Source organism: Megascapheus bottae, chromosome 12, assembly GCF_031878675.1.
Source record: "Megascapheus bottae isolate mThoBot1 chromosome 12, mThoBot2.hap1, whole genome shotgun sequence".
Classification (NCBI taxonomy): Eukaryota; Metazoa; Chordata; class Mammalia; order Rodentia; family Geomyidae; genus Megascapheus; species Megascapheus bottae.
Genome location: NC_143520.1, coordinates 42,866,042 through 42,878,125, shown reverse-complemented (window position 1 = coordinate 42,878,125; position 12,084 = coordinate 42,866,042). Strand labels below are relative to the sequence as shown.

Sequence of the window (12,084 nt, the reverse complement as noted above, 5' to 3'; positions counted from 1 at the left end):
GGCACGAAAGCACTTGAGTCCCAGCTGTTTCTCATTTTAATTACTTTTCCTGTGCTCAGGGCTGGCTTTGGACCATGATCCTACTACCTATGCCTTCCACGTAGATTACATACAAAAACCCAATTCCAACTTACTTGTTGAAAAGTAGCATTGGTAACTTTTTGCCTTGGGGTAGAGGCAGGGGCCTCAGATGACAGTCTTCCTGATCTGAGTAGTTGTGACTGGTTTTTAAATATACAATGTCAATAGATCTGCCTAGAAAACTCCATGCACAAATCTTTGAGCCTTTTCCTTCTAGAAGTATATTTCCCTCTCCTTTTAAACAACATACATACATACTGACAACAACATCAACAAAAATCACTTATTTTCTGATGTACATTTCTTGGGCCATGATAGTAAAGTCATGTAGTCCAACCTTTGCCCTTTGCATGTTCCGTTCCCACCTGGTGAGATATGAATAAAAGTGGAGAGTCCTGCTCTCATTGTCCAATAGAAGCTTCTTTGATGGTTTGTGAGCTCAGAGGGAGTAATTCCAAGTGTCCTCTGGTTACTAAGCATGGAGAAAATAAAGCAAGTTCACGTATAACTTTACTTTTATTATTGTGTTTATCTGAAGTGTCCACAAAGCCTCTGAGCTATGTGGATGGTAGCTGGTACAGCTTCTTGTTTTTTCCAGATCCCAAACTCTCAGCACTATGAGGACACCAAAAATACCCTCAAGTACTTTTTGTCAAGTAGTTTTTTTTTTATCTTGAAGATGAAAACACTGAAATTATAGGGATTTGAAATAACATCAAACTTTAGGATGCTATTTAGTTGTAGAAGTTAGAACAGAATTTTCACTTTAAATACCCAACCATGTGTTAAATCCACCTATTAATTCATAGTAAAAATGTAAAATGCTATAATTTAGGACTACTTAAAGAAGGCAGTGACTGTAGTGTTAAGTTCTTTCTGGCACACAAAAGATAATAAATCACATTTAATATTCCTGTAATATCTCAGAATTAAACTAAGTGAGCTTACATGTAGTATTTTAACTTTGGAACAGAAGGGATGGAGGGAGAATGTTCTAGACTCCCTTTTGGAGAGAAAGAACCGGGCTTGACTGCCTATGAAGTTACCTGGTTAACAGGAAGTGACAGAATTGAAAAACAGTTCTGATTTCAAATAGCATGCTCTTTTCACAGACTTGTGTCCTCTTGTCCTCTTTCAGGCTTTCGCATGCATGTACAGATATGTCTTTAATAGAAATTCCATTTGAGAATCTACAATCTTTATCCAAACACGAGCCCTGCCACTGGCAGGCAGATCTCTCTATAATTGCCAGGCCATGGCCCTTAGGAGGTAAGTGACGGTATAAAAAAATGTCAAATCCTGCCTCAGAACGCGACTATGAACAGATTAGGTTTAACAGAGCAGTACCACTTCCTGTTTAATGATGATCCAATTAGTTTCAAACATAAACACACCATAATATGAACTCAATAGAAACATAGTGAGGCCATCTGACTGCCTGACAGCCATTTCAGTGCAACCAATGGCTTCAGCTTCTGTGATATATTTACTCATTTTTTTTCTTGTGGTGTGGAGGGTACACAGCATCTCTTGTCACTTTAGATAGTATTTCAGCAAATACCATAACAGGTCCTCATTTCCAGGGATTGCTAGCAGCTTTTGTTCAGCTCTAGCATACCAAATTTTAAAGCGGAAAAAAAAATAGTGCCAGATATATTACAGGATTTTAAAAGAACATCCCAATTTGTTCACAGTTTCACATTACAACTGTCAGGCAAAACATATAAAACTCTTCTCTTTTATCCCTGGATTTGACTTACAAAGTGAAGTAAGCATACAGTGAAAAATCTCCAAGATTAAATGTGCATGATGGATAAGAGGACAAACTGTTTATTTTATGTCTTCGATGTGATCCCACAACCAGGGCTCTATCAATTCCCATCTATTCCACATTACTCTTGGCTCAAAACACTCCTGCAAATAGCCAACTATCTCCCATATTGAATAGATCTGTGGAGTTACATTAATAAATTCTCAGATGATGCTTTTATTGTTTGTTCTATCTATCAGTAACACTTATTTCTTTACCAAAGCGGGGGGAACCAGGTTGTTCTCAAGACACTTTACATAAAGGGAAAGTCTGCTAGGGAAGAGAATAGTATAAAAACAGCAGCCATCGTTTTCATCACTTCACACCCTATATGAATGATCATCTAAAAATATCAAAAGAAATATATATATGTGTATAGTGTATAGATATATTGTATATATGTATATATATATGTAGTTACTGGTTACATTTAAAAGTTTTCAGGTTAGTAAAATAGTAAAATCATAACTTCAGGTCAAAAGCTGTAATTTGACTGCAGTACCTATCTCCTCTCAGTTTTATGAAAAACTTCACAGTGTAAGGGAACTGAATTGCATCCAGATGAGAGATGAGCTTGTGGGCTGTGGAATGGCCATCCCCAAATGAGCTGATAATTCAGTCACTGCTTTTTCAGTGGTAGATGGCATGGTGCCGTGACTACTGCCTTTTGTACACATGGACAGCAGTTATATGTTTGAGAATCCTGGGCAGAATTTTAATGTAAAATATATTTAAGCAATTTAAAAATATTCTATCCAGTTGGCTGCAAATGGATGAGCCTGGAGGACAGTATATTAAATGAAAGAAACCAGCCACAGAAAGCCAGAATGCTTCATGATGTCAGATATATGTGGACTCTTAGAATCATACAGTACAACAGTAGTTTCCCAAGGGGTGAGCATGTGCCTCGTGTGTGTGTGTGTGTGTGTGTGTGTGTGTGTGTGTGTGTGTGTGTGTACTTTGGGTGAGAGAAAGTGCTACATGGATTCAGAAGATGTGGGCAAACACTAGAAATTTTAATAAAATGGGAGAAATATGTTCAAGAAATACATTGTACAATATGGTGATTATATTTAATAATAACATATTCTGTAGCAAAAGAATCTCAAAGATGTTCATTTTCCTGGTAACAGAGTATGAACTCAAGTTGCTGCCAATGCTAAGCAGGTGCTCCACTGTTTGAACTATGTCTCTAATACTCTTTTGCATTGATTATTGTTTTCTCTATTATTGAAATAGGGGGATTATTTTACTTGCCCAAGTTGTCCTGCAGAGTGATCTTCCTATTTTATACTTCCTGCAGGAGCTGGTAATAGATGTGTGTGTGTGTGTGTGTGTGTGTGTGTGTGTGTGTGTGTATACATATATCTCCATGCCATCATGCTTGGCTTTTTTTTTTTTTTGTCAGTTGTGGGGCTTGAACTCTGGGCTTGGGTGCTATCCCTGAGCTCTTCAGCTCAAGGCTACTGCCCTACCCCTTGAGTCACGGCATCACCTTCAGTTTTCTAGTGGTTAATTGGAGATAAGAGTCTCATGGACTTCAGTGCCGGGGCTGGCTTTGAACCACGTTCCTCAGATCTCAGCCTCCTGAATAGGTAGGATTACAGGCATGAGCCATGGCACCTGGCTTTTTTTTTTTTTCTTGATGAGATCTTTCAACCATTTTTTGCTCTGGCTGGCCTGAAATTAAGCAAGATCTAAATGCATGGTTCCCATAAAAACACATGATTAGATGGCCACCATGTCCACCTGTTTTTCAAAAGCTGTAATCAATGGCAGATCTCTTTTGTGTACTGCTGTTATGGATTGTCTGAGTTTATTAAACCAAAATGATGGAGAGGCAGCTGCCTCTATGAAGAAAGAAATCCTCAAGTAATCACATACAATAATAATGACAATAACACTACAGAAGATCCTTCATTTGGAGGACGGTTACAATTAAGAGAAAATTTCAAGCTTGCAATAAAGCAATAGATAGAAAACAAAAATCATACCATGTATTTTTTTATTTTGATAGAGATAGGTTGTTGGACCCTCTCTTGAAATGATAGATAACAACAATGAGCTGAATCTCCCAGATAGCCACTGATCATGGAAAAGAAGAGTTTATTCATTACAGTGTTCTAGATTCTTAACAGTTTCCTAGGTATTAGGTTATGTGTGATTTCTGTTTGGTAGGTGTATTGAAGACATTTTTTACAAATAATGTTCTCAATTTATGATAGATTTATAGGCAATAACCTAACTGTAAATGAAGAAACATTGATAGTAATAAATGGTTCATAAGAGAACTACAGAGCAAATTCAGTAAGCATATACCATATGCATTTCACCAGGTCACAATCCTATCCTAACACTTTCAGGGACAGCAATAAATGTGCTATAACATCAAATCCAAACACCATGCCAGATATGACAGACATTCAATGAATGACCACTATTGATGAGTATGCTGATCTGGATTGAAGGCTTATGACACCTGGCTCTGTTGATGACACTGTGATTGTAACACTGAGCAACTTAGAAATTGCTAAGTACTTTTAACAGAAAGCTGAATTTATTAGGCTTATATTTTTTAATTTTCTTTTGTTTCTCTCTTTCTCTTTCCTGTCCTTCTTTTTTTTTTGAGACAGAGTCGAAGATGGAGTCCAAGATGGTCTTGACCTTGCCATTCTCCTGTGTTAGCCTCCACCATAACATGATAAGAGCCCTGAGGCATCAGGCTTAGCTCAGAAAAATGTTCTTTAAAAAGTAATTTGCCATCTAACATAAATTAAATTACCATCAAACTGATTTCTTCCCCTAGAATAAGATATTTAAATGCTTAGATTCATGCATGCACCTTACAGGGAGCACATCAACTTTCAAGACACAAAGTTGTCTATCCTAAAATGCCTCGGAGATTTTCTGGAAACTCAAAGACCTATTCCTAATCAAAGTATATATACATTCTCTTCTTGGGATTAGTACACTGAACAGCTCGGATAATATACATCACTTATAGCTCTTTTGAAAGTCAGATATATACTATCTAGTTAATTTTATTGAGGTCTCATGTCAGAAAAGAGAGAGTCTTCCTCTAAATGGAACCAAAAGCAAGAATATCTCATTTTTTCAAGTACCACTTACATAATACTTGCTCTTTAGTCATTCCAACTTCAGTGCGTTTTTTTTTTTTAAAAAAACTGAGAAAATGTTGCCAGCCATACTGTCCTGTTGTGCTTTTGTGACATCAAAATCATTATTTTTATCTTGAACCCCTGGAAATGGCAGGAAGCTCCCATGAGCAGTACTTCTCTGTCATAGAGTGGGAGGTATATCCTGCCAAACCACTCACTGCCACAGTGGGAGTACAGACTCAAGGAGCTGCTTGGTGAAGACTGCTATAAAACTGTCAGATGATTCATCTTAGTAAAATGGAAGCAAATTTAGATAAATTAGCAGGAAATAAGTATGATCCTCAAAGCCAATTAGAAAAGTCAGAATATACAAAGAAAAAGAGCCATATAAAGTGCATCTAAAAGTTGGGTAGCTATTTCCTCAATAAAATCCCATGTACTTAAAGAGAAACAAACTGGCAAAAGTTGTGGTCTTTGAGACAAATGGTTTGTGTTCTACTAACTAAAACAGCCTTCAAGATTGCATCAAACTCTATCTTAGTGCCACATACCTAGTATAGCTGTCTGTTGTGTAAAGGGAAATGAAGTCCAACGAGAGGGGCCTCATTTGAGGGCCTGACATTCGTGGCTAGCAGCCTCTGATAGAAATAGAAGGAACTTCTCAGTGGTTTCAAATCGCCCGTTTTTCTCTGTATTTCTTGCTTTAAGCTCCTTTAGACTTGCTAATTAATTTATCACCTCCCAGTGACTGGCCTTCCTGTGTCATATGTGTCATGTTTTCTCAGAGGCTGGTCAAATAGTACACAGCAGTATGACCTAAATAGTTGATAAATACAACTTGTGCTCTTGGTCATCCCAGGGAATATGAAAATATTCAAGCCCTTTCAAGTAGCTCTGGTCTCCAAAATAAAAGGATGAAAGTTTTACAGAATGCTGTCAACAATAACCAGGAAACACTCTGGCTTTCCCTCCTACTATGCAGCAAGGGTGATGCTCAGCGTTCACAGTCTCTTTTCTAATTCATCAAACTCAGAAAGAAGACTTTGTGTCCTAGTCCCTGGTACCTGTACTCAAAAGACATTGGGGGCCCAGCCTGCTCTGAAAACTCAGTTCTTTGTAGAAGGCCTAGAACTTGCTAGTGATAAGAATAATTGGTAAACTCTGGAACCTGGCTGTTCATTCTTTCTACTTATCTTACCGTATATTTACAGGCCCTTTCTGTATGTCAAGTGAGAACTCTTTGCTTGGTAACTCCCTAACATTTGCTAATGTTAGGCTATCCTAAGTCAAACAAATTTCAACCCATCTTTAAAAATTACAATGTCTATGTCATATCTAAAAATGCGACTGAAATTACCTCTCATTTCTGGTAGGGACTTTCCAGTAGTAATTATCTTCAATGTTTCAGTTTCCCCAGCCACCTCTAGTTTTCAACCAGAATGTCTGAAGTAGGCCTACTCCATAATTCAGTAACTTCCATACCTACATGTTCCAAGTCCTAGCAGCAAGCTCTCTACTTTTCTATATACTGAACATGGGAAGAAAGGAGGTCCCTAGAGCCATTAGAAGAAATAAAGTAACTCTCTAAATATCATGGTGTTGGTGAGCAGCTCAGGCATAATCTGAACCCAGGATACTGGCCTCTGAAGGCTTTATATTTTACAGAAATCCTCTTTCATCTTATAGTATTTATAATCCTTTTCTACTTTTTCTAGAAGTTTCCATAGTCCTCTGCTGTCTCTACCAGAGTGTATATAATGCTCTGGTATCACTCATCAAAGTACCTACAAGATAAAAGATCCTTCCATTTATCTGAGTTTTACTGCTTTTCCAGGACCAAGTTAACTCTCCTTCTCTCCAGAAATTCTAGTGCCTATATAGAAGGCACTAGATTGCCTACTCTGGTGGAAGTAAATCCTTAGAGTAGGTTAATAAAAACAAGACCTGGCTAGAAAAAGAGTTGTAGCACGGTAAGCAAGAAAAATAAAGTACATCTCTGAGTGTAATGAATTGTGCAGGAGTTCTAAAGAGAGACTCCCCAGAGGTTCATGAAGAATTTGAATTCCATCATGCTCAGACCACACCTCACATAAATTAAATCAAAATCCCTGGAGTACAACTAGGACACCAGTAACATTTTTGATGATTCGCAAACATAGTCACAGAACCATTGGCATAGAATGTAAATAATGACAGTCCAGCAGTACCATGGGACTTGGAAGTGAAAGAAAAATCCACTGCATGACACTCAGAAAGCAATTGTGTACAGAACTCAGTTTCCTAGCCTGTTAGGTTAGCTTGAACTTTCTGCTTCTCTTATTTTAAAAGGTTAATGTGAGGAACCAATGAGATGATACTGTGAAAGTACTTGGTAAGCTGTAAAATATATATTAATCATGGTGAGCCAATTCTCCCTATTGATACCCCCAGGATAATGTTTAAATGCTCAGAAGAAATGAGGTGATAAAAATGAACAAAGGAGAAAAATGCAATAATATTAGGGTAGGAAAAATTAAATATAGTGACCCATGAGAAATCCAGCCTCATTTATATCTTGAGGATATGTTTACAAATTATTTTATAAATGCAATAAAACAGATTATGAAGTTCTTTCCATGGAATTGCTTTCAGATCTTACATATAATTATAGCGGAATTCTAATAATTCAGACTAAGGGATAAACTTGGTCTTAATGGGGAGAAATGAGATTACTCTCTAATTAATTAATTCAATGCAAAACAAAATTTATTAGGGAGTATAGTGGCAAATCTCTCAAACAAGCATATTTGAAAAAAAAACATATTTTGATCTACTTACAAAACAATAAAATCCACCTGATTAATACCTGTGGATATTTATTTACACAGATGAAGCAAGAATGCAAGTCATTATAAGAACCCAACCCTTTTGGTCTTTGAACTTGATTAGCTGCATCCTGCAGAAAGCACAGAGGCTATGCTGCTAAGATTGCAGGCCAGGTCTTCCACATTTCTTTATGATAATATCAGTCTTAGGTCTGATCAGAGAAGGTAACAACATATTAGAATCACCTGGGATACATGTGAACATGCAAAGCTCACACACAGTAGCTGAGGACTGGATTGCTCCGGGTTTGAGCCAGGTAGGTTGAGAACACTGTCCTAGCCCAAACACCTGTCTTATAGGAGTGGCATTTCAGGGGCAGATGGCTACCTTCCTTAAGTAGAAACTGCTTTACAGGGTCCTATCCTGGCTTCAAAGCCTGTAAATCCTGTGGTTCGGCTCTCTCACTATACCTGTCGGCCAATTAACACCCAGAATCAACATGGCCTTAAATGGAGAAAGAGGCCCCAGGCCAGACATTTTCCTTGACCCTACACCCAGCCATTCTTCTCATTGCCATGCTATGCTACCTGGGCAGACAAAATTAATAAGGAAAACACAACTGAAAGGTTACTGTATAGGGGAGATCTCAGTAATGAAAGTGTTTTTTTTTCTCTAGAAGGTATTTGTCACTTCTTCACTATTTCTTTATTCTAAACTAATATATTCTGACTATATTATCTCTAGTTTATGAAGTATTAATAACTCAAGTCTTTAAAACATTCAATGTTTTGAATCCTCAGGTGCCTTAAGAAATGGAAGGTTAAAAAAGGTCTGGAAGGTCAAAGTTCAATAATAGATATCATGACTTCATTCTGTCCAAATTCATTTGCTTCCTAAAACAAAGAAATTGCTGATATGCCTTTTAATAATCTGAAGTGCCTAAAGTATTTATCCTAGCTACACTCTTACTAAAGGGCAACACCTTTGAATTCTCTCCACAGGACCTCCTGACCTGGAAGACATCATGGGTATTGACAATAAAGACCAGGTTTGGGCTGAGATGAGCTGAGAAAATGGAGGGTCCACAGGGCAACAGCCAACTCACCTGTAAGAAGCAAAGCCACCTCTCCAGGGCACCATTTTATTCATAGGTTGTATTTGTTTTAGTGAAGAAGCTATATTCTACTTTTACTTGGCAAGAATTTAGGTCAAGGGTCAATATATCTAGTAGCAAAAGTATTCAAGACTGAGCACTGAATTTAGCAAGAAATGGAAAACAAGAAGCCTGAGCTGGAACTTATTAAAAGCAGGGATTTAAAATTCCAGAGAAGCATGTAGCTAATTATTTAAAATCTCAGTGCTATTATTTAAAATATCATTATTCCTTTACAAGTATGCAGAATGTCTCTGGAATATTCAGGCAAATGCATTCTGTAGTTAGTATACCAACAATCATATACTCTTAAAAAAGATTGTTCTAGAAACGTTGAGAATAATGAGCAGTGTTTACATAGGGGGCAAAATTATAACATTTATCTTGTGAAATTTCAGTGAGAAGAGAAATCCTTCTCTTTTATGAAGAAAAATGCAGTTGGTTGTCCTGAATCTAAGCATCTAGTTTAGTTTTTCTGGACTCATCCTATGAGTAGAAGACACAGCTTAAAAACAAAACAAAATAGGAATAAAGGTAACTGTTTCCTCAAGGAACAGTTTAACCCTTGCATGAAATTTACCATGCAATAAAAATATTCCATTTACTACATTCACATTCTTTAGCTGCTATTCAAAGTTCATAGCAATTCAAAGAAAAGGCCAAATTTCTTAAAGCAGAATCTAAAGCACTTGAGTTTTCCTAAGATTACAGGCCACAGACAAAAATAACAAGTACTCAATGAAAATACTTCATATCCCAGTTATGTATAATTTTATAAATAACTATACCAAGACTTTTAACCACTCTATTCACAAACAGTACAATTTCAGATTATTTATTCCAGCTGATGTTGGCTCTTTATATGTACTTACTGGTGATGTGTGTGTTGACATTTGTTACTATACTTTTTTAGGCTGAAAAAAGGAAAGGGGCAAAAATAAGAACCAACACTTCTTAAATAACTTTTATGAGCTGCAGTTTATTCTATGAAGAGTTCATTACTGTTGGTTGACATCCAGTGTACTTCTTGAAACAAGTGAGGTATGTATGTGTGTGTGTGTGTGTGTGTGTGTGTGTGTGTTTGTGAATTGGTATAGATGATTATTACAAGCAGTGGAGGAAGAAATAGTGAGATTCAACTCCATTTTCGGCTTTGCAAAATGAAGGAAAAGTTTTTGTTGGGAGCATGTGTGTTAAAGCACATCAGAGGAGGTTAGGACATATCCACTGACCACTGGGATCAAAATGGTCCATAGAACTTGGACACAACAAAATCAAGCAGAAACCTAGCATGTATCACCTCTACTTGAATTCCAAAGGTATCCAGTTAATTAAGAAGAACTTCAGGTGATTCTGAGATTTAGCCAGAGCCAGAAACGTTTGGAAATAGGAAATTTCCAGCTTTGCAAAACCTAAAACTTCTATTTGGATGTGTGGTAACGTTTGATCATTAAAACAAAATTGTTATTCAATTAAAGGTTTCATAGTTTCCCATTTTATACTAGAGCTATTTCTAAATATATCTTAGAGAAGGTATCATTTCTGATTGGTTATTGAGCAATCATTTTTTAACCTAATTTACTTTCTGTTATACTTAAATTCTTGGATTTGCTTAAAGTATACTTAAATCACAAGAAGTAGGACAAGAAGTAGGAAAAGTTTAAATGTAGCAAGTTTCTTACCACTTCTGAATAGAATAATAATTTATGAATAATTAGCATCTCCCAGGGGATATTGAACCTCAGTGAGAACGGTCCCAGACCATGGTCTGTGCCTCTTGAGTATCACAAAAGGAAATAATTATGTTTATGTGATGACTGATAGGTCTTAGGAAAACTAGAAAAGTCTGTTTCTCCATGTTTAATCACAAATTCTGCTACAGAAGTATTTAAAGACCAAAAAGTACTTTTTTTTTCCAGTCCTGGAGCTTGAACTCACGGCCTGAGCACTGTCCTTAGGCTTTCTCAAGGCTAGAGCTCTACCACTTGAGCCACAGCACCACTTCCAGCTTTTTCTGTGTATATGGTACCAAGGAATCAAACCCAGGTCATCATGCATGCTAGGCCAAACTCCTGGCACCAAAATTAAAAAGTAATTTTGATATTTACATCAAATATGTAAATAAATTTGCAAAATACTAAGTTGTTGGAGGATGAAGTTGATCAAGGCATACAAGTCATATATATATATATATATATATATATATATGAAGATGTCATAATAAAACCCAAAATTATGTATAATTAATATACATTAGTCAAATCATATGAGGATAATTTCTGAAAAAATATGAAACTGGTTTTGATGGAGACCAAAATAGTCATGATTGGTCATAGTCCAGTTTGAGAAAGATGGAGCTAGACTCAGAAAACACAATAGCTCAGGGTTCTCCAAGAAGGTAGTTTGAAGAAGAAAAAACAAACTTTGACAACACTGTAATTTTGTTGAACATAATGTTTCGTTCTCTATATTCCACTGGCATGATGTAAAGTGTCCTAGGACATAATTACTGTTATTCTTATGACAACTTCCTCTGGAGCTAAAGGCATGGCTGTAGCATGGTTAATGTGTGGCTTTTGGCCAACTACTTCACCTCTCTGTGAGTCTTAGATTTTTTTTCTGCTTTCTGCAGAAAGATTATAGTAACTAATTCAATGGAATTCTAGTGAGGACTCAGTGACTCCATCCTTGTAAAGGATCAGAATAATACTGGTGTATAGCAGGTACCTAATAGCATCGCGAAGGGAAAAGTCAAAATTCCCGAGTCCTAAGAGGAAAAAGTAGCCACTGAAGGAATTATTTTCCAAAGGTTTTTTTCTTTGTTCATCATACAGTTAGTTATTATATATACATTTAAAAAGCCATAGGGATGCATATTAAGAAATTTCTCATAAAAGCCTAAAGTTTCATCTCCTTTTGCACCATCTATCGATACATCTTTTTGCACCAGCATGTATATCTGGTTCTTGCTATGTAGCAGAACTATGGCTTTTCCCTGGAGACCACACAGAGGCCTTTCAGTTTGCCACAGCCCCCAGCATTTCCCATTGTTCCTTTGTCATTAAGTCAGGTATGGATTATCATGACTCTCAAAAACAAACCTTCAGCCTTTTTGT

At 36.7% G+C, this 12,084-nt stretch overlaps 1 protein-coding gene across 3 annotated transcripts in view; it reads right to left on the bottom strand.

Annotated features, from left to right (window-relative positions):
- The window catches only part of Nckap5 (NCK associated protein 5), an 864,637-nt gene that overhangs the window by 293,692 nt on the left and 558,861 nt on the right, over window positions 1-12,084 (bottom strand). The window lies entirely within an intron of this gene.